We start from the raw sequence: 5,656 nt of genomic DNA on the forward strand, positions 1-5,656 counted from the left end.
TTGCTGCTGGCTCCCTGGAGTATCATTGTGAGCTAAATGTGAGCACTAGTCTTCTAACAGGATACAGTTATCAGTGTGAATTTTTAATTGGTAGTATAAGACGAACTGATTTAATTTAACTAACATTTTGGTCATCTGTCTGAAGATTCTTCAATGTAAAAATAAAATCCCTGTTTCCAGAAATCCTTAGCTTTGTACTTTGCCTCTAGTTAACATCTGAATCAGTCAGATTTCATCAACCAGCTCTGTGCAGCAGCCAGTGAATTAGCAAGGGCAAATCTGGTTCAGATGACTCATTTTTGGGATTTTCATCCAAAGTTGTCATGAGAAAGACAAAATCATCAGCTGTAATGTAGTCAAAGCTGAAAATTTAAACAATAAAAGTTGGGAACGAGCCTGGATGTAAGTAAAGACAAATATTCTTGGGAAAAGCAAATTTTTCCTGAAATGGCCAGATGAATGTAGAGAGCCTACAAAATAGCTTAGTGCTCGCAGTGGGGAGCAAGCTGCTGTTTTGCATGGGTAGGGAGGGGAAGAACACTGTGAATACAAGCAATTCTGTTCCGGATGGAAGATAACTAGAAACTCACTGGGATGAACTACCTCATAAAAACAAAAACCTTTAAAAAGTCATTTTTTATGTGAGATTTCCAGTCCAGGGACCAAGATGAGAATTTATTGTGAACCCATCCATCTGGTGCAGAAATGGAGAAAGTGTGTGACAGTTCTGCTGCCGAGCAGATTATATTTTGGCTGACTGACATCATGGTAATGAGAAATTTCTGAAGATCCAATGTGTACTTATATCAACTGGAAAAAAAACCTCCCAAACCCTTGGCAACAGAATGGATCTGTTAGGCCTTTGGATTCATCCTTCAAATTCAATGTCAAGAAAAAAAAATGAGCTTGATCTTTCACAGCTGTCGGGCAGCTGAGTTTTTGGTTGAATAGTCTAGATAAGTTAGTAAAGCTTGGTATGGTCACTATTCTCCTGTGGCGAAGACCAGAAAGTTGTTTTGTATTATAGAGATGGTTCATAGTTCTGATTTTGCCTGTTTAAGCTCCCTGACATATTTAAATTGAAGTGCCTTATCAGCAGGTGCATTTCCTAATATTTCTATCTAAAAATGGTACAGTCTGTTTTCAAACCACTCATAATGAATGCAGTCTATTATAAGAATCATGATGGATTATCCTCGCTGAATACAAAGTGAATTTCCCCGAGTTTATTCCCATTGATTAGATCTGGTGTTAGCAAAAGACCTAAATTTCACACTGGAGACATTTCATTGTGGGCATTCTTTAATATTTAATTCCTATCTGCCCAGTCCCACGCAGGTTTAATTTCTGATTTTAAGGATTTTAGTTTCCATTTCCTCATTTGCAACAGCAACGATGGGCTCCACTGATTTATCACCGGGACACCTCGTGCCAGCAGGCACTGAAGTGTCACTGTCCAGGTGTGAATTCTGCCATGGTTATTCCACTGCCACTCACAACTGCTTTGAAAAAACATTGGCCAAGAACTGAATCATAGAAACAGAATTGTAGAACTGTGACACCTACCAGCTTTGAGGCAGCCCTCATAAGTCTCCCTACCTCAATGGCACTAAGGAACTGTGCAATGACGACATGAGCCCCATATTGAATAAGTTCTAGTTCATTGCACCATCAAAATAAGCTCTCTCTCTGTACTAAAGTACAGACAGTGAAATTATTCTATGAATTAGAAGAAACATAATTTGGCTCAGAACCAAAGTTAATGAGAAATCTTTTTTTCATGTTTAATGCTTTCACTGTATTTCAAGGAGACTTTTCTTAACATAGTTTAACATGGTGCAAATGGTTAGCCTTAAGTCAGCAAGAGCAGACAATGGGAAATACTGCGTATTTCAATATCAGGAAAATATTTCATTGATTCAGAGCTAGGCCCTTGCAAAAGCAGAAAGCAAGTGTCCATTTTAGCCCTGGCTTGATCGTTCACCTGGGGAAACTGGAAAACAAACCCATGGCCAGGTCCTGATCTCTGCTCCAGAGATGTACCTGGATAGCTCCCGTACTGTGAAGTGACATGTTGTGACTCTGCTGAGGCATTAATAGAGATTTACACAATTCTCCACCACAGTGATTAAAATTGAAATCTCTCCCATATCTAAGCAAATATGGATCCTCTCAGCAGCCAAAAGCTACATGACAGTGTTTCCGGTGAAAAATAAGGATACACAAATATGACATTTTCTTATCTCATGAATGAAAATCCATTCTTATAGTCTCCTCTGCTGGAATATTTATTTTCCACCTTTCTTTATTGCCAGCAATTCTAAAATAATTGTACATAAAATTAACCAAAAGAATAAAAAGGTGTCAAAGAGTAGCAACCATTGGTTTTAGTCAGAGACTCACCATACATAAACATGTGGAGTAGACTGATAGTTTGATTGAGTAAAGCTGTCTACATTGACACATAAGTAATTTAATACACATATTTGTGGCTATCAAAAGCACTTTTTAATGACACACTAAAAAATAATTTGGTTGAAAGAAAAAGAGGAATCCAAACTCTCAGAAGAAGCAATTATATGAAAATTTGTATTGCAAGTGCTTAATAAGCCATTTTTAAGTCTCAGGGAATCCCACTGCACTACTCTGACTCATAAACACTCAGCAAACACGGGATATGATATAGAGCTTTATCTCACCAAGTGACTTCCAGTATGTGTCTGGAATTTTTTTCCTTCTCAATCATTATATGGGTTTTTAATAGTGAGCAATCTAAGTTTTAAAGGCAATGAACACTAAAGCTGTGTTTTACTGCAATTAACAATTAGGAATTCCAAACAATTTGGCTCATCAATCAAAACATTCTCATTTTCAAAAAAAAAAAAAAAGGCCCATGTCTAGCTGAATGGTCTTTTCACCTGGGGCTCATTAGTGTTGCAATTATTTCTCTCTCCTGTTTCTAACTAATGCACTGCTGGGAGTCCAGACCAGGTGCTCCTTTCAGCTCTGTCTGCTCCCAGCAACTCTATCTGAGAACTCCATGTCTGCCCACACCAGGCTAATGTAACCTTTGGCTCTGCCCCATTAAATTAGAGCACCCTCCAACTCCACACTAGCAATTGGAACCATTAACAAGTAGCAAGTCAGCAATACTTGGGTGACTCAGAAACATTTTGAGAGGGCATATGCTTTGTTTTGGTTTGTTGAAACTGGTCACATCAGCAGGTTTATGGATTTCTAAAGGGCATGTTAAAAAAGTTAATAATTATTTAATTTCTTTTTTTTTTTTTCCAGTGGTAGACTGGATTTATTTAAACAAACAAACAAACAAAACACCATTTAATGATTTGGAAATGAAAGTTGACCAATTCCCATCCTTTAGCCCATGAACCTGAATCTGGATTAGTGCTATTTGACTGAAACTACAAATAACCCTATGGGTTTTAAACCAATTAACTAAACATGCCTGGTAATAGAGGACTATTGTTGTAACCATCAGGGACTCTGATGCCCTGAATCTGAGCATTTTGCTCGATTTATTAATTTATACATATAATTTCAAATAGCACGGCATCATTAAAAAACAAAATCCTAGTTTTTTAGTCCATTACCTTTTGACTTTTGATTTCTGAATGACAATCAAATAAGAAATGAATTTTATGGTGGCTTCCTGGTTCTGCCTTCACTCACAGTAGAAATACTCAGAGGGACCAGTAAAGGCAGGGAATGGTTATTTCAGAAGGGACTCCCAGATCATTTCCCAGACTATGAGCTCCAGTAGCCATTCTTTCTTGCAGTTTCCACTAGTGTATTGTATCGTAAAGTGACACTGTTGCTAAAACGGTGCCGTACATCAACATCACAGCTACAGGTTTAGTTCCAGATGCTCCTTCGTGTTTCACTTCTCACCAGTGCATGAAGGTGCTCCAAACTGCTTAGAATTTAGAGAAAAAAAGCTCATGGTTAATTTATCATTGGGAGCTGCACAAATAGGCAGAGAAATAGTTGGGCAGTCTACTAGTGTATGAGCCATAGCATTTACTTGAAGATCTAAAATGGGCAGGAAATTAGATTAAGAGAGAAAACACTGTCAAACACTAACATAGGCTGATCCCATATCTTACCTTCTCATTGGCTCTGCTGGTTTCCATGCACATGTTTAAAATATCTACATATAGATTCCATGAAATAATAGGATGCTTTGAACAGAATTCAATGGGGGATATGTTATTAGGAAAAGATTCTCTTCTAGCTATTCTTTTCTGAAGTACAATGTAGACAATAATTTATATTTATACTCCTGTATTCACCTGGAATTGCATGAAAAAAATCACAACAGAGCTTTCTTATTTAGCAATTAAGAATCAGGATCATGATTAAAATACAGTCATCTTTCAGTTTGCACCCTATTAGGAATAAGCTAACTTTTCTTTACTGTTGTCTTTTTTTTCCTAGTATTATTTTTAAATTCATCAAATAAAAGTCCAGTGAACTGTGATGAAATATTTAATGAGAACAGTGTTAAATTTTTACCCAGAAGGACATAAAAATAATGTTTAATTTGAGATTATCAATCAATTTTCAGAAAGAAAGAGACTTTCTTTCATCATCATAGACAATCATCAAACTTAGATCTGCTATTCTCAGTAGAAAATTCAGATTTTTGGCTTGGTAACCATGCTTGGCAGGCCTCTACACTGCCATATCTTCTGTATTGGATCTACCTGGTATACAAGTTATCATAACTGTTGAAATATGAAATCCAAAAGATTATCATGGATCCCTAAAAAAAAAAAGAAAGACTGCTTAACGTATCTCTAGTTTTACATTGGATTTTGGGTGCCTATAGAAGAATGCATAAATAATGTATGCAGCTATATATCTATGATCCAATCCCAACAAAGAATCTGGTAGAGGCAGCATAAGAGATACTGACAGTAATCTATAAATGAAAAGTGATCACAGAGTATTAGGTTTAATAGTAAAAATGGCCATGAATTACTTATCTGAGTGTAGATTTAAATCCAGCTGTGTACGTAAATGGGGCAGAAAATTTCCCTTCAAGATATGCATCACATCAAAATCACCTGAGGGCCAAAATCCTTTCAGTTTAGGTCAGTTCAAACTCAGATCTGGATTCCAGCTTTACAGAGAGAGCTCCTCATTTAACTTTATTTTCCTTAGCTTTTGTGGATTCCAGTTGAATCACATACTTCCTGTTCTTTCACAAAAGCAAACATATTAATGAGTTTCTTTACCTACTAATCTGACTAGGACTAAGTGCACAAGAAACACTTCTGAAAAGATTGCTCTATAATTAATTGTTAATTTCATCATGGTGTTGCTTATTTTGTCTTCATGTTGCCTGTCAGGCCTCAGTCATAACATACACCACTTGTTATGCAAAGATCCTGCAAGTGATTTATGGAATCCAGCATGTGTTTTATTTAGGGGCAAAATCGCAGCAGGGACAGATTCCATGCCTGTGTGTGACCCTCTCTCAGACTGCCTATTTGCTGGCTCACAATAAATGACACACGTGCAACTCCAAACATTTCTGTGCTTTTACAGAATATTTGTAGCATTTATGTGCAGGCAAATGAGACCCCTGGGTACACTTCAGAATTGATGTTTGTAAGTTTTCAAAATTTTGTCT

Source organism: Corvus cornix, chromosome 2, assembly GCF_000738735.6.
Source record: "Corvus cornix cornix isolate S_Up_H32 chromosome 2, ASM73873v5, whole genome shotgun sequence".
NCBI classification, from domain to species: Eukaryota; Metazoa; Chordata; class Aves; order Passeriformes; family Corvidae; genus Corvus; species Corvus cornix.